This window comes from Leuresthes tenuis, unplaced genomic scaffold, assembly GCF_036924035.1.
Source record: "Leuresthes tenuis unplaced genomic scaffold, fLeuTen1.0.hap1 SCAF_15, whole genome shotgun sequence".
Taxonomy (NCBI): domain Eukaryota; kingdom Metazoa; phylum Chordata; class Actinopteri; order Atheriniformes; family Atherinopsidae; genus Leuresthes; species Leuresthes tenuis.
The window spans coordinates 152,722-164,203 of record NW_027325369.1 but is presented as its reverse complement, the minus strand read 5'-3'; the positions used below and the strand labels follow the sequence as shown (position 1 = coordinate 164,203).

The 11,482-nt window shown below is 44.5% G+C and overlaps 2 non-coding genes across 2 annotated transcripts; both read right to left on the bottom strand.

The window, feature by feature from the left end:
* Positions 1–373: 373 nt before the first annotated feature.
* Positions 374–445, bottom strand: trnad-guc (transfer RNA aspartic acid (anticodon GUC)). The gene has a single exon. It is a non-coding gene; the product is annotated as a tRNA-Asp (tRNA).
* A 10,631-nt stretch (positions 446–11,076) lies between these two features.
* Positions 11,077–11,148, bottom strand: trnaq-cug (transfer RNA glutamine (anticodon CUG)). The gene has a single exon. It is a non-coding gene; the product is annotated as a tRNA-Gln (tRNA).
* Positions 11,149–11,482: the final 334 nt, after the last annotated feature.

The window sequence follows — 11,482 nt, the reverse complement described above, 5'->3', positions numbered from 1 at the left end:
AAGTCCTTCTTGGCTTTGGACAAGACAAGAATGAAACCACAGGATTTCTGTTGTTGGACAAAGTACTTGGAAGTGAGCTTTATGGAAAAGTGGTATGAAGGAGAGGTTAGGGGGAAGATAGTCCCTGCAGGCCAGGCTTCTCGTGGTGGCAATACATTTGGTGCCAAGTGAAATGCCTTCCAAAGTGCTTTGATAAAAGCAAACAAGTGTAAGATAGTTGAATATGAGATGACAGCATGTATTGAAGGCTGGTGTAAGAGCTGCTGGTCTTGAGTGATTTGTAAGGGAGGTGACTGTTTGCAAGAGGGAACTTGGCTGATGGTGGGTGAATTAGATTATACTTGGTGGGAGGCATGTGATAAAAGTCCTAGCTCTCCCCGTCGGGGAATCGAACCCCGATCTTCCGCGTGACAGGCGGAGATACTGACCATTATACTAACGAGGAATTTCGATAGCACAGATACAGTCGTCATTTGAAAAGACTACAGTAGCCAAGGAGCGAAATAAGAGTTTTGTGTCCCATTTGAGGTGCCTTTTAAAGGAATGTTTTGAATCACGCAAAGCAATTGAGAAGAAACTAGGCATGATCTGCAGCATGCAAGTGGTGAAAAGGGCTCAACAAGAATCTCATTGTACAGGAATGTGTTTCTAACATGCACTGTATATATGACAATAAACGCTTGAATCTTGGTGGCAACACCCAGAAATTCTGCCTTGTGGTAGATGTAGGACACTCCGCATCATCAAAACAATAAAAAGTAGAATGTTTGCTCCAGAAGAAGCTAGACTTTTTTTTTCCCTTTGCAGTGTTGATAAGTTGTAAATAGATTCTACTTTGGACCCTTATGCAGATTTTTCAAACCCCCGGTACCGTATCATAGGATTACAGGACAGGGCTTTTGACCGAAGCAAACTGGATTCATATGAGGCTATTTGAAGGGGGGCTATTCACATTTAGGCCTAAGATGGGTGAGAATATCAAAACAGTATTCTAAGTACCACATCAGACTATAATGGTGATAACACACCTATTGAAATTTCAACTTCTGCAGTCTCAGCTATTATGTAAGTAATAGGTGAGAATGCTCAGCAATTTGGAGGTGAGATGGGCATCATCATGCCTCTTGAAATTTCAACTTCTGGAGGCTGATCAGCTATTATGTAAGTAATAGGTGAGAATGCTCAGGAATTTGGAGGTGAGATGGGCATCATCATGCCTCTTGAAATTTCAACTTCTGGAGGCTCATCAGCTATTATGTAAGCAGAGGTGAGAATGCTGATCATTGATGACAGTGCTACTCTTCCTGCTCTTGACGGGGGCATTGTTTTCTTCTCCATTTTCCTCGTTGTGGAGTCGTTAGCGGTAACCTTCCCGTAGCAGCGACACCTCTGTGACTGAAAAGACTGCAACGACTGGCGCATCGACTCCAGCCACAATATATGATCGGAACGACAGCGTGAAGTCATCAACACCGCTCGCTCGAGCCATCACGGCAACGACGCTTGGCCTTTAAAGTGCTGCGTTAAGACCGCAGTTTCCCTTGGAGGCGGGGTTCAAATTCCACTTCTGACAATGCAAACTTCTCTACCAGAATTATTTTTACTGGCAAGGCAACCCAAGTTCACTCCTTGCTTGGCTATGCTACGTTGTATTGCTAAACTGGCACTGTATCGTCTAGTTTAAAGATTATTGCGGCCGTTTTACATCTGAAGAGTTCTTGCTTCCAAATGATTTTTGATAAAGCTTATAGTTAGGGATGGCTCAGGTAATCCTGAAACATCCCATGTTGCCCAAGCTGCTATAGGCTTAGACTGCTGGGGGACCTCATCTGTCACACCTTTCCTCACTTTGCTCTCCTTTTCCCCCTTTTTAATTTCTTAAATGATTTTATGTACACGTGACATTATTGTGGTTATTAAACAACTTAAACAACAGCCAAGACACATGAACAGCACGTAGACCCACATATTCACTCGAATGATCCCTGGGCCCGCCAACACTCCTCCTTCACCTGGAGGCGTGGGTTCAAATCCCACTTCTGACAAAGCAACCTTCTCCAAGAGAATGGTTTTCACTGGAAAGGCAACCCAACTTCACTCCTTGCTTGGCTAGCGCTATATCATCTAGTTTACAGCAACATTCTTTGTGCCGTCATGTTACTCTGATGTCTTAGGACCGCTCTGAATCGCAGGGAAGGGGCTTGGTGCATGAGAATCCTTTGTCCACAACTCAAGTTATTGTTACATATTAACATTTTGGCATGTACTCAACACCACCGTAAAACCTCCTGTTTTTCTGTCATTTTTGTGGAAAAATCGTCTGAAAACAAAACACTGGTTGTGACAAAAGACCTCGACAGATCGTCCCTGGTATGCAAAGTCCTTGTTGGCTTTGGACAAGACAAGAATGAAACCACAGGTTTTCTGTTGTTGGACAAAGTACTTGGAAGTGAGCTTTATGGAAGAGTGGTATGAAGGAGAGGTTAGGGGGAAGATAGAGGTCCCTGCAGGCCAGGCTTCTCGTGGTGGCAATACATTTGGTGCCAAGTGAAATGCCTTCCAAAGTGCTTTGATAAAAGCAAACAAGTGTAAGATAGTTGAATATGAGATGACAGCATGTATTGAAGGCTGGTGTAAGAGCTGCTGGTCTTGAGTGATTTGTAAGGGATTCGAACCTGTATTGTGGCAACACCCCAACATACCACAGTGCTTTGGACGTTACTAAAGCCTACTGTAGGGGGCAGCACACAAAATGTGTATAACTGTAAATGTAAATAAGTCTCCCATAATTTTTCCCCTCTTTTTTTGGTACACTCAATTATTTGAGAGACTAGCTATCTATCTGTATCACTATTTGTGCAACACAAGTGAATGAAACAAATTTCAAATTGAGCAAAGAAAGTATTTTAAAAAAATCTTTGGTTGAGACAAAGAGTGTTGGGTTTTATTAATAAATGTAAAATAATTCTCCAAGTAATTCCGGCTTCACTTTTGACAATTGCATTAAATGGATGTCACTCACACTCACTGTCGCCCTGTTTTGCAAAGGGAAATTAAATAAAAATGTGAAGGCTGTTCTTGATTCAAGTAAAATTATCAAACTTTATTACTAACAACAATAACACAGTAACAGACGAGCAATCATCTGTGAACAGACAGACAGACAGGCAGACAGACAGACACTTAACGTAAACTGTCCTTCCACTGATCCAGGGTCAGTCCTGAGGCTGGACAGTACCACCGCCCCTTCAGCTGGGTGTGTCCAGTCCCTTTATTTTTTTCCAGGCCACACTCCTTGCAGGTGTAATGATACTTTTCCTTTGCCAGCCGTTTCCGTGGTGGCTCCCCCCTCGTCGCTAGCTCCTCATCTTCCTGGGCAGCTTTATGTAGTCTCCAGGCACGTTGCCTTGGCTCAGATGGAAGGCACGTTTGCTGGTGAGCAGGAGCTTGCTGGTGAGCAGGAGCTTGCTGGTGAGCAGGAGCTTGCTGGTGAGCAGGAGGTTGCTGGTGAGGAGGACCTTGCAGGAACGGAGGAGCTTGGTGGAATGGAGAAGCTTGGTGGAATGGAGGAGCTTGCTGGTAAGGAGAAGCTTGGTGGAATGGAGAAGCTTGGTGGAATGGAGGAGCTTGGTGGAATGGAGGAGCTTGCTGGTAAGGAGAAGCTTGGTGGAATGGAGAAGCTTGGTGGAATGGAGGAGCTTGGTGGAATGGAGGAGCTTGGTGGAATGGCCCAAATTGTGGAGGGAATGGGGGAGGAGGAAATGGTGGATAAAACACAGGCCTGTTTGCTGTCAGAGTGCGCTTGCGGGGGAAAGCTTCCCCCTCGTGGTTTTCAGGCTCTGCAAAAGTTATCACTTCATGCTGGGGCACAGGGGCAGCCGGAAGTGCATTTGCTGGAGGGAGAGACTCCTTGGCCAGGTGCACATGTTTAGGAAGTGAAGTGCCTTGCAGCAGCATGTCCCTGTCCTTCCTTTTATCCCTCCTAAGCAGCCTACAAGACAAACATTCATTATTTTAAACATGTGAGCATATCCCCCTAAGGTTATACCATATACAAGCATGCAGTTGGCGGTTTTTCTTGAGGTGAAATCTTTATATACTGTTTATCTTGATTGTATGGGAAAGGTAAACGAAATAGCACACACCATAGAGAGACAGTGGTGTTATTAACTGGCACCAAAACCAAGTTGCTCTGACCCAGGACAACCCTGCTGTCCTCCAGCAGCTGTTTGACATGGCTGTAGGCACTAACAATGGACTGAGGGATGGGCATTGTTTTCCCCTTTGCGTCCCGTGGCCGGTTGCGTGCTTGCTCAAATTCTTTAAAGAGTCTGAGGCAAACACACTCACTGACCCTGTGTGCTTCAGGGTCCTGGGCTGCTTGGCCATGAGTCATGTATAGTCTGTGGGAGAGAAAGATGATATGAACTGGACTGTGAACAAGGATGTAAAGTCATAAAGAACAGGGACTGCAATAAAATAATTTACACTTAATAAATACTTGTCACAATGATGAGTGCTGTCTAATTCAATGACTTGTATTGAACCAAAATGAGAGCAAATTGTGCTCAAACACCTCTCTGCCGCCTGCTGTCCAGGAGCAGAGCCACTCGGCTTCCTGGATGCTCTCCATGGTCCTCCTGATGCGCATCCTTTCTTTTTAGCCTTCTGCGTGTACCTAAACGGTGAAAGAGACCTCCATATGCTTTATTCATTCCATCATGGTGTACAAAATAATTACTATTTGTACCTTGAAGGCGCCTTGTCCATGGCATGGAGAGCAGTGTACAGGTGCACTATGTCTGCCTCCTCCTTGGCTGACAAGGCAGTGATTGTCCGGTTCAAACCAACTAGGTAGGCTGCCAGTGCATCAACTGCCTCCCATCCCACAACACCTCTGGAGTCACATTGGCTGGTCTGAAAAGTGATAAAAAGAAAAAAAACAAGCAAATAAATGTACACTCTTGTTTCTAATTATGTCAGCAATGTTGATTTTAAATTAATTTATCTTATTAAAATCTAACCAGATTTTCTTCGGTTAAATATTGTGTTTTTGAGTAAGGTGTTACAGAAAGTGTTATTGACCTCTGTGTTGAGGGGTCCGGGTTCAGTGTCACCCTCCGACAACACCTGGTCTTCCACAGGACTTGAAGGATTGGGATCACCAGCCCCAAGCTCAGCTGACTGGCAGAGAGCAGCGTCAGGCTCACCCTCATCCCAGGGATCACCAGACCCAAGATCACCTGGCATGTTTACTGTGGCATCTGGCTCATCCTCGTCCTCCTCAAGCACCTGGGAGGGGATTTCAGGCATGTGCTGTGGAGCAAGCAGGTCACCTCTGTTGGTCTGGGCCAATAGATACTCCACAGCAATGCGCTCCCCTGTAACCAGTATAAATACAAAGATCAAGAACGGACCTACATACACACATCTATCTCCTACATGTATAGCACAATCTTAAGAAAAACAGGAGAGGATGTAATAATTTGGTCTACCAGTGTTGCTCTGAGATCTTTCTTACCAGTAGGTTTCCCGGGTGGGGTGAACTCGGGAACCAGAGCACAACCATGGACCCGCTGGCTCATGTTGTTGAGGTGAGACATCAACCGGACATCAAAGGTTCGGAGGGTTGAGGCCCCCTCCACAGCTACTGCCTCCTTGGCCCGGCCCATGTTCCACCTTGATGCGCCCTCCAGCATGTACATCTGCATGTGCACTGCATTGCACCGCCAGCCTAAGAAACAAAATACTCAACCATTATTGTAAAGTGAAGACACATGAATACCCGACAGTGATAATTGTGTCATTTCGAATAATTACAACACATTCTCTGTCATAAATAGAAAAGAACATAAAAAAAAGGCACAATACAGATGTGAATGTACCTGGAATGAAAGCACACTGGTGTCGGTGAAAACTCTCCAGGGAGGAGGATCCTCTACCACACCTAAGGATGTCCAGCTCTTTGCCGCCCTTCTGGATAGTCCCCACCTTTGTGTACAGAGCAACACCTGCAGGGTCTTGGAGGCACTCCAGGTGCTTCTGCTGCACCTCCCAAACGTGGCGCATGCTTTCATGGTTCACCAGATGCAGCCCTGTGGTGTCTGTCAGCTCCCACACTGATTCCAGCAGCCCTGAAATCATGCTCCTCATTTCTTCCACTCCACGCGTCCTTCTCCTGCAGTGCCTCTTCAGTTCCCCTGGGCTGATGGTGGCCATGAGCTGTTCCTCGGTGGGAGCATGTCCACTGTGGCTGCTCTTCCACTCTGCTCTCTTGGCCTCCTTCAGGCGATGCACATCCTCCTGGTCCCATTCGAAGAGACAGGAGGAAAGCTTGGTGCAAAAGATGCCATACAGAGGGTGGTGTTCTGTAGTGAGGCCGCAGTTAAAACGTCGCATAAAATGGAAGCTGTCCAAGCGCACTGCAGACTTCCATGGGTGGAAGAGTTTCACCACTGAAGACACACCTGTGAAAAACAAAGTCAGCCGCTGCCCAATTGCCAGTACCCCTCCTCCCACAAGTGGAGTGGTAACAGTGTGTGTGTGTGTGTGGCACACAGTTTTTCAAACGTATATTTGATAAAGAATTTTATCATTTTTACCCACCTGACTGGCTGCAGCAGTCCCGGTCAACATAGATGACCTCAGGTTCAGCTTGGCCCGCATTCTTATATCGAGTGACGATGCCATGGCACAACTCTTCCAACCCTGCACCTTCACCCGTCGTCAGAACAGAGTTCAGAACCTGGCCAAACTCGTTGCCGATGTTTGTCATCCATGCAGCGCTGTCCCCAATAGCGCCAGCCAGCTTCTTGGTGATCTGTAAAACAAACACTACTTTCAAACTGTTTGTTGTAATTATACACGTTCCATTTTCCATATTTTTTTACTGTTGAAACCCTAACCTTCTTTGTTGAATCCATCTTAAGAATTCTACCATAGGTAGAGGTGATCACTCCCTTCATCTCATCCAGATGGCTGAGGATGTCGTTGGAGTGGACCGTCTCAAACCATCGGGCAAGTGGAAGGGGCCTGAAGGGTGGTGGAGGACTATGGACAGCTGCGGAGGGGACGAAGGTAGCCATCTTTGTATGGCGCTCACAGTCTGAGAGGTAGCGGATGGTCTAACGTGCCCACTCCTCGCTGTGCGCTTCCTCTATCGCAGACTGGAGGTAGGAGGAACTGTTACCACTGGTCCTCGGCTTCAGGAAAGTCATGCATTTCCGGTCCAGAGCCAGCTGTGTTGTGAGGACAGCAGGGAACAGGCTCCTGTGTGCCACATCCAGCTGGGAGAGCATATCCTGGCTCCATGGGCAGACAGGCTGAGAGCACTTGCTGCAACGTGGATAGTCCCCTCCCACTAGGTAGTAGCGGCTGTCCACATCAATCACCTCTCTGACCTTTCTGTAAATCCCAGAGCTGTTCATTTTTCGGGAACATTGTGGGCATTTCAGTGGCATCCCCCACATCCTCATTGGAGCCCAGATGAACATCCTCTGCCGGTAGTACCACCCAGGCTCAGGAGGAGATGGTTTGGGCTCCAGTGGTGGGTGAAACCAACATGCTTTTATGTTCCTTTTCAGCTGGCCTGTGGGCTCATATAGGCATTTTGCAATCCACACCTGATCTGCTTCCTGGATAACCTTACGAAATTGTTCAGGAAGAAAACCTTTCCAATTAACAAAGGTTGGTCTCAGTGGAGTTGCAGTGTGATGTGGTGTTGCAGAGCTACTTGAAGGGGGGAGCAGAGATGACACTTGCTTAGGTGGTAATAGTGGTGGCTTTTGCGGTGAGATTAATGCTGAATAGTGAGCTGCTTGTATATGGTTCAAAAGACCAACAGTACCCTGCACCTTGGCCCCACAGGTGTCACACATCTCCTCTGTATGGTGGTCAGACAGGTGTTCAGAGAATTTTTCTCCTTCCACAAACTCGTTGCACTTGTAACATTGCACTCCCTGTCCTGCCACTGATGGTCCTGCCACTGATGGTCCTGCCACTGCGTCTCCTCTCCCTGCCTCTGTGTTGTCTCCAATACTCCCTGCCTCCGTGTCTCCTTTCCCTGTCTCCATGCCTCCTCTGCCTAACTCCGCGCAGACTCGGACTTGCCCTGCCTCCATCTCAACTGCTCCTGCCTCACTAGAGCCAGCGCCTGATGACAGATCTGCTGGCTGGGGGGGGGGGGGGGGGGGGGGGGGGGTACAAAAAGAGGGCCACACTAAGAACACTAGTAGTTTTCTCTAATTGTGTAGATATATATTGTTCAATAAATGAATGCACATGCTACAGTGAATCATCATGACTTAATAAATAATTTCACCTACCTTATGAAACCCACAGGAGCACCGAAGCCTTCTCCCAAACAGATCCTTTGTGTGGCTCTGCAGGGGGCAAGCATCTATTTGCTCCAAGGCCTTTTTCCATTTCTTGGCCCCTGGTCGTTTGCCAGTGGAGAAATGGTATTGGCCCTGGGCATATTTTGTACAGATGTCCTTCCAGTATGTGTCCGGTTTTCCTGTCTTGGCTATTATACAGGTATGTATGTATGTAGGTAGGTACATAATTTATGTATATATATATCTAGTTATGTTTTGCATTACTGTTTTATTATTGCTGAAATACTTTGTAAATGTATGTTTTAAAATATTATATATGAATAAAGTTATTATTATTATCATCATAACTATTATTACACAGACAGATGTAAAACTTAAACTTGGCACAATTAAGCATGTTTAATTGTGTGTGGTTTAGGTCTGTGGGACCCGTTTTGATTTTTTTAATCACAAGAAAACGTCTTTCTTGTGATAAAAAAATCAAAACGTGTGATGACAATTGTGATCACAGTGATGACAATTATTTTTTTATATTATATCGGACCCAGGTCTAATAAATGTGTGGAACTTGTAGGCCCTGTGTCCCTAAACTCTGTCCTCCTCCTCTCTTGGCCAGCTGATAGTGTGTGTGTGAGCGCACGCGTGCGTGTGTCAAACCGACATTCACGCACCTGCACCTGTTATCATATTCCCGCACATTTTTCATTTTCCCTCTTTTTTTTGGGGGGGGGGGGGGGCAATAAATATAGCTATCCCAGTGATAACTACTAATACAACCAATTCTCTGCAACAACCAAAAGATTCATTGCACACAAGGCCTTGAAATTGATTTTGGTCAAGACAGACACTTTTGATGACAATGTGGGGGAGGAGGTTTCAGAATATGAAGATCAAGTCTGACAGTGACTTTTAGAGGAGGATGACATTAATCATCAGCTATCTCCTAAACGAGAATGAACCACAGCTAGACAGCAGCAGGCCCCAGGACCAAGTGGTCAGCAGCCAAGCTGAGATTGAGATCTTACTTATGTTTTGTAAATGTTCAAAGTTCTAAAAAAGTTCAAATGAATAATACATAATAGTTATACCAAAAAACCTTGCTTCATTTGCACATTTCTTGAATGTTTTCCATCCTTTTTATTTTTTAATCACATTTTACTGAAAAAAACTAATAGCACTTTAATACATAAATGTGATCATATTACATGTTAATTATGTATGTTGTTTATATTGATTGTAATTGGGATGAAGTACATATCTGTAAAGTATTTTAACATAAAATTGTTTGATTGTGTTGAATGAAAAACCCCAAAAATGCAGCGGGTCCACCAGACCAACAAACATTGCCTGAGTAACAAAAATATGACCAGAACACAAGGGTTAATACATCTGGACACATCTGTCTGCTCTGCTCAAACACATAACCAGGCTCCGTTACCAGAGTGGAGAAAACGCCACAGATAGCCGACGAATTACTATTGCACTGACGGACAATAAATGCAAAAAGAATAGTTCACATCTTAAGGCTTTCCCCGAGGAATCGGCAGAGTTTATACGGCAAATAAACAAAAGAATAAGTTACTATTTGTCTTCTGATTCTGTCATATCACTAACATCCCCATCGTCGCCACACAATGCTGGTATGAACAGCGACGCTATTACAGGCAGAACTTCCATTGGCAAAATGGTTACGTTACAAGGAAGTTGAAATACAACTTGGATAAAGTGCCGAGAGGACGGAAGATTAAATTGCATATTGTTTGTCCCACGGTTTAACATTCGGCTTATACATGGCGTTACTTTTATGTGTATTAATCAAGTTTACAAACCTTGTTCCCGTGCTTGTCACAAGTGTATGCGAAGAAAAATATGGCCGACACTCTAAAGCGTTAACCGCGCCCCCTCCGACGTCACGTCACGTGTCCCTTTTGCCCCATTTTTGGCTGTGTTCGGACCTCGTTAGGAACTCTTTGATGTCGTTAGGAAAGTGTTCGGACCTGACAGAATGTGTTCGGAAGTGTTAGGACCTCTGAGGCAGTCCGAAAACCGGCGAGTACGGCCATGGAACCCTACATACAGTATCATAACTCTAAAAAAATAATAATTCTTCCTCTATATGCACTTTGCCAAAGGTCTGACCAAATGAAGTCGATTTGCCCAGTTACATCTGAACTCCTGGAAAAGAAGAAACTAAATATCAAAGTGCTTTCACTCTTAAACCCTTCTTCCAGTTCAAATGCGAATATTCTAAAATCAAGAATAGAATAATCGTGAGTTAACTATGGAAAAAGTGTGATTAATCGCCATTAAAAAATAATCGTTTGACAGCCCTAGTAACAACATAATAACATGATAATGCAGCGCATTACTGTAAAAGTGTAATAGGGTATAAGTATGAAAAAATGAATATGAAATTGTGTGATGTGCTCATGTGCAAACAGTTCTGATATGCATGTGAATATGGGTTTAATCATGATTATCCCTGGCCACCCAGAGAAGAGTTGTACAGTCTTATGAAAAGGGGGACAAAAGTGTTGTTGAGTCTGTTTGTGGAGCAGCTCAGAGACAGCAGCCTGCTGATGATGATGCTCCTCTGTCTCATCAGAATTTAGTGTAGTGGATGTTGTGTATCAAAACAAGTATTAAATGAGTAACTCTAAGTGAGGTATTGATATATGACAGATTCAGTGTTATCATCAAACATGACAAAGGGAAGAACTGGTTGTTGAAAGCAAAGATCAGGTTCCACCGAGATTTGAACTCGGATCGCTGGATTCAGAGTCCAAAGTGCTGACCATTACACCATGGAACCCTACATACAGTATCATAACTTAAAAAAAAAAAAAATTCTTCCTCTCTATGCACTTTGCCAAAGGTCTGACCAAATGAAGTCCATTTGCCCAGTTACATCTGAACTCCTGGAAAAGAAGAATCTAAATATAAAAGTGCTTTCACTCTTAAACCCTTCTTCCAGTTCAAATGTGAATATTCTAAAATCAAACAGAAAGTCTTCACCGTAAGCTTGGAAATGTTCAGGTAAATAGTTCAAAATAAAAATCTGGACTGGTTCAGTAACCCAAAATGAACTAATTTACATAAAAAATGGGCCTTTTGTATATTATAACGGAGAATATGACCATTAATAC